At 42.1% G+C, this 12,863-nt stretch overlaps 1 protein-coding gene across 2 annotated transcripts in view; it reads right to left on the bottom strand.

Moving 5' to 3' along the window:
- Window positions 1-12,863, bottom strand: part of GRM7 (glutamate metabotropic receptor 7) — a gene marked incomplete at both ends in the record, with an annotated part of 782,439 nt that overhangs the window by 154,687 nt on the left and 614,889 nt on the right. The gene's annotated exons all lie outside the window — the stretch shown is intronic.

The following is a 12,863-nucleotide window of genomic DNA, read 5'->3' on the forward strand; positions in this document are numbered from 1 at the left end:
TTGCAGAGTATGTTCCAAACATACTTGATTCTAAGAAATTCCTGTGGCAACTTTAAAAATATATAAATTCCTTGTCCCCACCCCTGACCTCCCCAATAAGAATATCTTGAAAAAGAGCCTTTGGATCTTTACTTTTAACAAGTGCCCTGGGGAGCCCTATGATGAGATAAATTGAGAAATACCCACATGCTCTCTACCGCCTTCTCCAGGATAAATGCAAATGTCTCAAACCACAGCAAGAAACACACACACACACACACACACACACACACACATACACACACACACACACACACACAAACTCTGAAATAATATAAAAAACTACATTCATCTCCCTTATTAGGTGCTTTAAAAATTGTTTTAAGATTATTTTAAATTCTTTAGCATCACTGCCATTTTCATTGAGAAATTGTGAAGCAGAGTCAGCCTTTCATTTCATTTATCACCCAGGAGTGAAAAGGCTCACTTTGAGGGCTTTAATTCTAGAGGAGGATATCCTAAGAGGTCAGGAAGCATTTGATCAGAAAATAATACGATCTGGAAACCTTTCAAAATAATACGGTCTGGAAACCTTTCAAAATAATACGGTCTGGAAACCTTTGGCCATGTACCTATTTGGAGATGAAAATTAAACTAAAACACTCTAACTTAGAAGAGGATAGACAAGTGTTTGCTTAATTAGAATATTGATTTTCTGGAAGGGAATCCATAATCAACAGTGTTCTGAGAAATAATGGCATTAGCAATACAACGCTTTACTATTGGGCTGGAATTCACGGTGGTGGATACTGCCCGGCTTTGCCAGAATGGCAGCTACTGTTCTGCTTTCCTGAGGCCACTTTCTTGGAGCTCTCTTCTGTGTTTTCTGTGAAAGTTACACTGAATCTCCGGGGGCAGCACACAGGACACAAGCGTGGCCAGTGAGTAGACCACAGCGGGTCCCACGCCTGAGTGTGCATCAGACCCACCTGGAGGACTTGTTACAACCCAGTATGCTGGCCCTACTTTCTAATTTTCAGATGCCCTGGGTATGGGATGGGGCCTGAGAATGTGTATTTGCAACAAAATCTCAGATGCTGTTGCTGGACATTCTCTAGGGACCACACTTCATCCACCACTGATACATTCTCCTCCCAGAGCCTGGGTCAGGGACAGGATTACATTGGAATGGCACAGGATTTAATTTCAGGTTTTTTACTGAGACTGTACAGATTAAAAATCTTTGTTTCTGTTGGACTTGCAGTTTCCAGCATGTAGGGATGCTGGCTGGAGCTTGTGGCTACAAGAAGGAAGAAGTTTGTCAGGAAAAGAAGGGAACACAAAGGAAAGAAATGCGGAGAGTTGAAGACAAAGATTACTCTTGAGCCTGTTTGAGCCACTGGATGTAGCTATGCCTGAAGCAGGAATTCCCGAGGCTGTGCCATCATGTAAGCTAGTAAATCCTGCTATGCTGAAACACTTTAAATAGCATTTCTATCACTTCCAACCAAGTGTCCTAAAAATTATATGTACTAAATAAATAATTTCAGCATCTACAACTTGCAAAAGATACACCTAGCAAATTAATGAGAGAAGAAATTAAATTCCAATGAACAAATTTGGCTGATATTCCCCATGCCCACTTAATTGAATTTTTAATACAGTTGAACCAAAAATAGGTGAGAAAGATACTAGAAAGTCTGAGGCTTTTTTTAAAGATAAAAATAATTTTAAGAGATAAGGGGGAAAGAAAATTAATTCATAGCTCATCAGAATTTCACTGCGGTGTTAAACAGGATGTAATTTATAGCAGGGTGTGATATTTCTATCAAACTTGAATGAGAACTACCTTGAAAATCTAAATCAATGTAGTTAACTCTGAAAAAAAAATATGGCTTAGGGTTTAAACATCATAAAATATATCCTTGCAATGGTTGAATTTAGACTTTAACCAGAGGCCCAAGAATATTCAGATGACTCATATGCACTCCTTTGCCTGAATACGAAACCCAAGTCAGCACTAATAAATCTAAGTATAAATAAAATAAAACTAAATATAAAACATCAATATTTTTTTCTCTCAACATCATCATTTTGATGTAAGTCACTGGCAGCCATCCCCAAATCATAAAATTAAGGAAATCTTTTGTAATAAGAGAGAAAAAGACACACATTCACTTTATAAATGTCAAATTTTGTAACCTGGAATCTAAAAAAATTACTATTAATACAAATGTTTTCAAATGTCACATTAAAAGGTCCTATGCATGGTTAATAAGAGAAACTTAAAAGCTGCGAGTGAATTTTATTAGCTAACTTTGAGGTTGCCTATTCCAACATAAGTGGGTACTAATATGCCATGATTCAACTTGATCTTTGGGAACAGATGTAGGGATCAGACAAATATAGGCACAAATAATCATTCTGTCATCTCCCACAGTCCATTTTAAATGGTGCCAGCTCACTACTTCCAGTTCCCCTTCATTAAAATAAAATGCCTACAGTGCTGAACAGCTTTCCCCCCTCAATTTACCCAAATAGATAAGAATTGTAACTACAAACACTGCCTTGACTGATTACTTAATTTGTTTTCAATTTTCACTTAACGTAGATCTCAACTCAATTTAATTGTATATATTAAACCAACCAAGTTGCCTCCTGCTCCAAATGAACAACAGTCTAATTTACTTGCTTTGCCAACAGAAAGCATTATTGATAATACAGGGTGGGGCAAAAGTAGTCTACGGTTGTATGTGAAGCACAGTTTATTCTTGTATCATTTACTAATTATTGTCTTATTCTCTGTACAAACAACGGTAAACCTACAAAGGTACCAAGTAACCTGTAAAAGTTTCAGTAAGTGAGAATTTTGTTAAAGCAGCGCATTTGACTTATGCATACTATACCCACATACACAAATTCAGTGCTTTTTCCATATGAAGAAACAGTCACCTGCAAAAGACTATAGGCAACTATTTAAGGGAGAATAATAATTTAGCGCTATGAAAAAAACCCACACACCATAATCTCAGAGTAGGGCTAGTAGGAATGCAAATTTCCAGTTCTTTTCTGAACTCTGCAACAAAATTGTCTCAGTTAGCTGGAAAGCCTAACTTATATGGATAGGTGGACCAATGTTTTAGGAAAGAGAAAATTATAAAGTTCTGGTCAATGAAAGCAAAAATAAGCCTGTTGTGAAATCCTAGGAAAGTGTTCTTCATTCTTAAAACAGAGACACAGAGCAGGGATATGCTGTCTTCAGACTTTGAACTTTGATATGTATAAAAATAATGTGAGGAACTGCAGCAGCCGTTCTGTATCCATGAAGAGGCAAGTCTAAGGAATAAAGCCAATATGCTGAGAATAGCAAAAAAAAAAAAAAAAAGATAAAAATAATTTCTGTCTTTGACAGCATAATTATGTCACCAACTTAACCAACTCTATTGACTGGTACCACTACCACTGAATTTCTAATGTGAAATAACTAGTAGCCCATTGCGCAATATCACGCACAGTAGGCCATCACCATTTCCGCAGGAGCTGGTGGGAACTGCAGCGCATCGCCGGGAGACTTGCTGCTTGCATGGGAGCCGTGCGGCTTCCGTGGGAGGCGGGCCCCACTGTAGCCTCTCCGGGCCTGCGCTCAGCTGCAGGCCAGCCCCCGTCCCCCAGAGGCCCTCTGTGGCTGGGGCATCGCTATGGCAATGGAGCAAGCATCCCGCCCCAGCCGCTCCGCACCCGCTGCCCAGAGGCCCTCTGTCGCCGCGGTGATGAAGCAAGCATTCTGCCAGGCTGCTCACACTGCCTGCTCTCAGCAGAAGCCCCCCCAGGACTGGGGGATTCTGGTGAGGCTGAGGGGACTGGCCGCCAGCATTTTGTGGCTACGGGTGCCACCATCTTTGTGACAGAGTGACAGTTAAGTTGCATATTACCCTTTTATTAGATAGGATAACTTTCCTTAATGTTTAATCAATTATTTTTTAAACTAGAGGCCCAGTGAATGAAATTCATGCACTCGGGGGGGTCCCTCAGCCTGGCCTGCGCCCTCTAACAGTCTGGGAGCCCTCGGAGCATGTCTGACTGCTGCAGAGGTGGGAGAGGCTCCCGCCACCACCACTGTGCTCATCAGCCATGAGCCCAGCTTCTGGCTAAGCGATGCTCCCCCTGTGGGAGTGCACTGACCACCAGGAGACAGCTCCTACATTCAGTGTCTGCCCCCTGGTGATCAGTGCACATCATAGCAACCAGTCGTTCTGCTGTTCTGTCGATTTGCATATTAGCCTTTTATTATCTACTAGAGGCTTGGTGCATGAAATTCGTGCACAGTGGTGGTGGGGGGTGTCCCTTAGCCCAGCCTGCACCCTTTCCAATCTAGGACCCCTCTCACAATCCAGGACTGCTGGCTACCAACTGCTCGCCTGCCTGCCTTCCTGATTGCCCCTAACCACTTCTGCCTGCCAGCCTGATCACCCCCTAACCACTCCCCTGCCAGCCTGATTGATGCTCTCCCCTACAGGCCTGGTCACCCATAACTGCCCTTCCCTGCAGGCCTAGGTCCCCACCAACTGCCCTCCCCTGCAGGCCTGGGTCCCCCCCAACTGCCCTCCCCTGCAGGCCTGGTCCCCCCCAACTGCCCTTCCCTGCAGGCCTGGTCACCCCCAACTTCCCTCCTCTGCCGGCCTGGTCACCCCTAACTGCCCTCCCCTGCAGGCTTGATTGCCCCCAATTGCCCTCCCTTACAGGCCTGGTCCCTCCCAATTGCCCTCCCCTGCTGGCCTGATCGCCCACAAATGCCCTCCCTTGCAGGCCTGGTCCCTCCCTACTGCCCTCTCCTGCTGGCCATCTTGTGTCCACATGGGGGGCAGTCATCTTTGACCACATGGGGGCAGCCATCTTGTGTGTTGGAGTAATGGTCAATTTGCATATTACTCTTTTGTTAGATAGGATAGAGGCCTGGTGCACGGGTGGGGGCCAGCTGGTTTGCCCTGAAGGGTGTCCTTGATCAGGGTGGGGGTTCCCTTGGGGCATGGGGCGGCCTGGGCGAGGGGCCTGTGGTGGTTTGCAGGCTGGCCGCACCCCCCGGCGATCCAAGTGGAGGCCCTGGTATCTGGGATTTATTTATCTTCTATAATTGAAACGTTGTAGCCTTCAGCAGAGGCCGGGGCAGGCCAGGAACTTGGCTTTCTCCATCGCCAGGGAAACCCAAGCCTCCTGCTCGCTCCGTGGCCGCAGCCATTTTTGTTGGGATTTATTTATCTTCTATAATTGAAACTTTGTAGCCTTGAGTGAAAGCCTGGGCCGGCCAGGGTGTGCAGGAAGCTTGGCTTCCTCCATTGCTGGGGAAACACAAGCCTCCTGACACAGCCATCTTGGTTGGGTTAATTTGCATACTTGCTCCTGATTGGCAGGTAGGCGTGGCTTGTGGGCATAGCAGATGTATGGTCAATTTGCATATTACTCTTTTATTAGATAGGATACTAGAGGCCTGGTGCACAAAATTCGTGCAAGAGTAGGCCTTCCTTTTCCCGGTTGTCAGCACAGGCTTCCATCTGGAACCCTGGATCTGGGCTTCCCTCTGATCACTGGCAGGCACCTGGGACCCAGGTTCCCTGGAAGCCCTGGCTTCATCTGGAATGACGTCTAGTCTAATTAGCATATTACGCTGTTAGCCTACTGGGGATTGAGCCTGCAACCCAGGCATATTCCTTGACCAAGAATCAAACTGGTGACCTCTTAGTTCATGCTCAACCACTGTGGAACACTGGCCGGACTTACTAATCAATTCTTCATGGTAGTCTACTACTTGCAGTCAAACATCTAATACATTCTTTCTTGCTTCTGCATCTGGTGCAGACCTTCTGAATCTGTTAGGCAATTGGTCTGCAATGTAGGTTCTTACATAAATAACAGGTAGGTCTGGAAGGGAAGGGAACCCTTGAATCACACATGTTCAGAAACACTTATCTCTGTCTCCTGAAAATGCTCAGAGAACAGGGCTGTAAAGTCCTGGACTCAGAAAATCAGCTGTGACTCCACTGCTTCTTTCTCAGACCAAAACAAGGAAAAACTACCTGTCAGCTATAGGTCTGTGCCACATGCGTTTGGCAAAGGAAAACTGGGTTGTGGCCCTAGAAGAGAGGGTGTTACTCCACAGGGAATGTGCAGACCTTATAATCACTGGAACTGAAAAATAAAACCAAATCAGTTGCTGTCTGACTGCCAAATGCAAGAATCAACCAGTGACACATTTTGTAGTATTTGGAGTACCCATTTTCATCTAGAAGAGATCTGTTCCTGTTCCCCACACAGTCACTTTGTATCTGAAAGAAAATATTGTCACTCCAGATATATTTTCTTTGGTGAAATTGTATTTGCCTATTTCCAAAGCCTACTGTGTAGACCCAACTGGTTGCGGCTTCTATTGGATAATTCTCTGCAATATTAGCTCTCCTTATTAAAACCTTAATAGAATGAGATAATTTTAAAAGAGCTTTCTTACTAAAATGCCACTTGTTCAATAAAATATATCTGTTGTATCTAATTTATAGAAAAAATATTTTTAGGAAAATGCAGAGAAATGTTGACTTTTTAATACTAGAAAAGAGCAAGGTTTGGGTTCTGGTGGAGGGAGGCTAAGGTGAAGTGGCAAGAGCTTCATAGGGAATTCTGTAGCACCTCAATGTCTTTTTTATTTTTAAAGACTCATCCCCTATTGTTATACCTTAGGCAGCATAACTGGACTGTGAAACAACATTTCAGGACTGATATATTACAATAAAAACACTCATTAATTCACATTCTACTTACTCAAAATCTGTAATTGAAATCGTCCTTTTTTTTACATGTTCTAAGAAGGAAGCACCACGCACAGTATTATTAGGATTGGCTTTTTGCTGTGGTGGCCCAGAGTCATTCACAGAGAGCCCCCGGAGGTCCAAGATGAGGATGCTTTGTGTGGTTACTGAGACTATTCTGAGTCAAGCCAGTGGTTCCCAAACTTGCCTGAACATTTGGATAACTTGGAGATCTTCCAAAACTTCCCAATAGACATCAGGGTGTTTTGAAGCTCCTTCGGTGATATGTAGACAAGTTTGGAGCCACTGATCTAAGCTCTCTGATAGACTGGAACTTAGAAGAAAACCTTGGTGTTGTTTAGAGAACCCAGTGATTACAAATTTACTTCTCCTGGCTTCTGTTCTTGATTTGTGACGCACTATCTCATTAAAAGTCTAAATGGGTCACACTAATTTTTTATATGTTTTTATTGATTGAGAGAGAGAGAGAGAGAGAGAGAGAGACTCAACCATGAGAGAGATTGATTGGCCCCCTCCAACTGAGGATCCAGCCTGCAATCCAGGCATGTGCCCCGACTTGGATTGAACAGTGACCTCCTGGTTGATAGGTCAATGCCCAACCACGGAGCCACTCCAGCCAGGCTAAATGGGTCACATTAAATACTCAGTTATACTATATTGTGAGTTAATAGGAAAGTATGAAGCTGTAGTGGAATTATAAATTTAGACCATCAGGAAGATCTCCTGAGTTAAGTTTCATAATGTCATTGGCCAAACAACTTCAAATGCCTGGAGTCCCAGCACATAAAGAAGTAGGTGAGAACCTGGCAGGCTTAGCTCAGTGACCTGTGAACCAGGAGGTCAAGGTTCAATTCCCAGTCAGGGCACATGCCTGGGTTGCAGGCTTGATCCCCAGTGTGGGGTGTGCAGGAGGCAGCCGATCAATGATTCCCTCTCATCATTGATGTTTCTCTCTTTCTCTCTCCCTCTCCCTTTCTCTCTGAATAAATAAAAAAATATTTTTTTAAAAAGAAGTGGGTGAGAGTTGTGGACGAAAAGGGGCCACATGCTAACCTTTGTCAGGGAAGGCCTGCATGGTGGCCTTGCAAACTCAGAGACCTAAAGTAACCACAAACGATGGTCTGAAATTAAAACTTTTTAAATTAAAAAGCAGTTTATGGTGGGTAGTCATGTCCTAGGCCGGTATCTTCCCTGACAAAGGTCAATCTTTACCTTAACTGAGCCTGTTGTCTTTTTGCATCTACAATAGCATATTGTTGGAATATCAAAGTAATTTGACCTTTTCTGGACCCCTCAAAGCACAGGCACCACTCTGTGGAGACCACAAATCCTTTCATTTTTATTGAGTTAATCGCTGACTGTTAACTATCCTGCACCCACTTAAAGTAAAAGAAGTGTGTGTCTATTTTACTTTTTATCCAATCCCAGAGGTTTCCCCGCTTTGCTTCCTCTCACCTCCCTAATCTATCACCAATGCATTTCATGTAACTCACTTATGTCTCCTCTTTTGATTGTGATGTGTAAAACCAGGTGCAAAACTACCATTCTCCAGAGCATTATCTCCATCATTGAGATTCTGCTTCTTGGCAATTGTTGACAGTTTGGCTCAAACTCACAAAAGTTCTTTACAGGTTTGAATGTACCTTACGTTAACAGAGTAAAACACGTTTCTTTTCCCAAAACGACCAAGATTAAAGGAACACAGTGCATCATACATACATATAAATATGCGTTAAATTACATTAGGAACAGATTTCATAATAGTTCTGCCTAAATGATCTGCTTTTACTATTTCAATGACTGCACTTCCCTTAAGTATAAGGGGCCAGGAGGTAGGTGCTTGTTTTAAATGTATATAATTAAAAACTCCCAGACTAAGTGGTTTCTTTTTCTTGACAAAACCTTTCTATACCTCTAACTAAAAATGGTTGACTTCACTTGGTTCCAAAACTATATTTTTCCTTTTTTTTTCTTTCTTTTCAGAACTGAGTTATTTGGAACCTTCCAGTTTTTTACAATATTGATGCCTTTTTAAATATACCATACATTCAGATAGCACCATACATTCAGATAGCCAAACAAAGCACATCTGCTGACACTGGTCAGCTGTCTCTTTCTGGAAAATATTGCCACTGGAGGAACCATCCCCTTACAATTCATATGCTAACTACAAATGATCGCTGATTCCTCTTCCTCTGGGGACACAGTTCCCTAAAATACGCTTACCAATCAAAGGCTAGATATTTAATCTTGTTCAAATTATTCAGCACATGTAAAAGTCATTTTTTAAGCCTTAGATTTAAGAATAATTTGTAATGTAAACATATTCATGTGAGTACCTAAAAAACACCACAATTTATACTTGTTCAAAACTGAACTCGTGATCTGCACCAGGAGCTGGCAAACTATGGCCCGTGGGCCAAATTCTGCCCATTGCCTGTTTTTGCAAATAACATTTTATTGGAATATCACCACAAAGTTCTTACATTTTGTTCAGGGTCAATGTTATGCTGCCATGACAGTGGAATGGTTGTGAATAGATGCCTGCAAAGCCTAAACTATGTACTATGAGGCCCTTTACACAGAATATTGGCTGGCTTATATGCAAAGAAAACTGAAGGACAAATCCCTAGCAGAAGGCAGCCTTATGTATCCTTGAACTAGGGATTTTTTTCATTTTTGACATCTTCCTTGACTTTCCCTGTCTCCCCCTGCCCCCCAACCACATTACCAACAACTTGTGTAAATTTTCTCTCTTGCTCCTGTAACAAGTTAATAGATTGGCTCCAAGTCCTCATATCACTGCTACTAAATAATTAATCACCAGCTGTTTTCCACTGGACTAAAATAGAACAAGGAAGTCTCAGGTCATAGCCAATGGGAAAGGGAATAAGCCCCCTACTTCCTGAAAGGGACCCATAAAACTACCTGTCTCAACCAGTCTATAGAGGCTGCGCAGAAAGAAAATTCTACCCTAGAGACAACCTTTTGATGTCACAGGCCAAAACCTTCTGGGAACTATATGTTAACTGCTCCTGAATTTGTACATGTGATCCATGAAGTTGTATGAACTGCCTGTGCTTGTCCATTATACCAAATGATGTAATCCCAATGAATACGCATGACTTCCCTACTTTTAACCTTCTAAATCTCACCCCAAAACCTGGCAGGCAGATTTGTTTTGTCTAGTCCCCTTTCTGGTTTACTTCACAGTAAAGCTTTTTCTTTTCTCAAAAGCCAATGCCATAGCATTGACTCCTCTGTGTATTGGAAAATGGGCTCTTGCTCGGTAACACTACCACACCTCTTCAGAAAACACTTTCTATGGAATTTTCTCACCTCCCTTTCCCTCTGAGCCCTTCCCAATTCAATTTGTTGCCCCACAGCCTGAAGGATTCTTTGGCATGCAGGGTTGATCAAGTCACCTTTTGGCTTAATCTCTTCCATGACTCTCCTTGCTCTTAAACCTCTTAGACCTCCCTGCATAGTCTGGCAGGCACACTCATCAAATGACTTAACTCTTCTGGCCTTGATTCGCGTTTCCTGAAGTTTCCTGCCTCATAAGAGGTTTTGTGCTGTGATATTCTGCTCAACTCTTGTTCACCGAATCTTGCTCACAAAGTCTTTACCCCACTAGATTGGGTCCTCCTTTTATAAACTCTCAAAGAACCCTCTTCAAAAGAATAACACAATTAGTAATTATGTAAATATGTGATTTCATTAAAGTATATCTCTCAACTCATATGTAATCAGACATGATGAAAGGATTCATAATTACTTATGTGAGTCTCATTTGTTTTCTGGTCATTTACTACACGTCTATAGAGTGAATGTTTACAGTTGAAATGCCCTTGGCATCTTCGTGAGGGAAGAAAGGGAACTGAATACGGAGCACTCATTTGCTAGGCAGAGAGAAAATGAACACAATTAACATGCCAGGGAGAGGGAGAAGAACAAGTTACATGCAATATGCAGCCAAGGACAGAACTTGATTTCAATAGGTCTCTGATTGTTACGTTCTCCATTCGTAAGCTTAGCCTCAGTTCAAAACAGAAAGACAATGAACCAGGAAGACAGACGCTGGTTTAATAACTTCATCGTTGTCAGACAGAAAGCCCAAAGTCAAACTGGAGCATCAGTTTTCCAAGTTCATTAGTAATGAAGGCTAAGTTAAATAACATTGTAGCTGCCTAAATAATTAATTTCTATTAGAGTATCCTATGGCTCTAAAGATTAACTTAACCCATGGGGGGAAAAAACACACACTTTTAAGATGATCATTCCTACTCCTCCCCACTCTCTTGAGCTCTGATTTGTCCAATTGAATACCACCAGCAATTAATGCCATAGAGGCATTTCAGACTCTATGCATATAAAAGCAACATGTCACCTGCCTTCCCTTTCTTCAGATCTTGCCACCCCGTCTTGGCATACCACAGAAGTTAATACCCTGAGCATTGGACTCAGATGGACATGGCTCAAATCCTAGCAGAGTGACAGTGACCAAGTCATTGAAGCTGTCTGAACCTTATATTTTTTCATCTATGAAATAAAGATAGTAATGATTACCTCCTTGACTTACTGAGAAAGTTCATGTCTGTGAAGCACATTGTTGGCCACATAGTAAAAACTTAATGAGCTATCGCTAGTGAAAGGATTATTGCAGACAATACTTAGTGTCATTTTGACATCCTTCTCTACCTTGCTCCCCTCAAAAAAGTTTGTCCCAGTCTTCTTCCATAAACCCTTTCCTCTTTGTCCCCAGGGATATGGATCTATTAAATTTATTATTATGTTTTCTTACTTGTTCTTTCTTATTTTAGGTCTTCCCCTTTGTTTATTATTCCTTTACTATTTTTCTCTTCATAGAAGCTACTCTCTGAACTAAAAAACCTGGGTGTTTACCTCTTTGTTGTCTCCCTCCACTTGGGGAGAGCACATCTGTTTACCTCTGTGCCTACAAAAGTGGCTCAACAAGAAGTTGCCACAGTGCCTTGGAAAGCAAGTGTGGTTCTACTGCACCCTGGATGAAAAGCCACTCCACTGCCCACTTGAAACTGCGGTCACCTCATTTTAGCATTCACGTCATTCCAAAGCAGAGCTCCGATTCTTCATTCCTGTGTCTTCTGCCTCCCCTTATCCCACAGACCCATTCCTCTTCCTGCAAAGGACACCACTTATGAGTCCCTTTAATACCCTTAGATGCCCTATTTACCTTATTTAGTTTATACTAATCCTCTTAGCTGTATTGCTTTTCCCCCAATTCTTCAACATGCAGTTCAAATGCCCCAAACTAGAAATGCCTTTTCCCTTTGTTGAAATCTCTTAGTATTTCATCTGTATTATTCTCCAACATCTTCTACTTTGAAAACTGTAGCCATATGTATTTTTTAAACCCCTCATACCCTAAAAGGTGAAATGGAACAGGTAAACTCTATCCCAAGAAAGAATTTCCGAGGTTAGGACAAAAAGGAATAAAATCCTTAGGATAAAAATGCCTTCTTTTAGTGCCCTTGAATGTACCTTATTCTTTCTTTTTGTTTGAGCCACTTGTGTCTGACTTGCTTTAATATGACAAACTATACAAGCAAGAATGATAGAAGTCCTCATATCACTGCTACTAAATCTTCTTTTCCAACCAGATCAGCCATTCATCTTAGCTCTTGCACACTACACAAGTTGCAAATTGCTTTGCACCCACTCACCTGGGGTGAGTCATGCTCTCTGCCAGGTAAGTGGGGAAGAATGCTGATCAGTCAGTTTACCATCTGAGACCAGACGGGCTCTTGATTTTCTCTCTGATTTTTTTTCTTTCCTTTCTATTTTGCTAAACCTCTGAATCTCTTCCCTTTTATTGAGCTAGAGAAGAGAAACTGTTTTTTATACAGATTATTTAGGATAGTTACCCCACCTTTCATTGTGATGAATATTAGCCCTGCAATGTAATCCTTTAAACATAGAAAATACCCTTTTCAATACTGCCATATCAGGGGGGCCCATTGTGCACACTAGTTTATTAAAGACCCTGAGAAGCTTTGCTATTAAGGAGAGATTACACTTTGATAAGCC

This window comes from Cnephaeus nilssonii (assembly GCF_951640355.1).
Source record: "Cnephaeus nilssonii genome assembly, chromosome: 17".
In the NCBI taxonomy this organism is placed as follows: Eukaryota; Metazoa; Chordata; class Mammalia; order Chiroptera; family Vespertilionidae; genus Cnephaeus; species Cnephaeus nilssonii.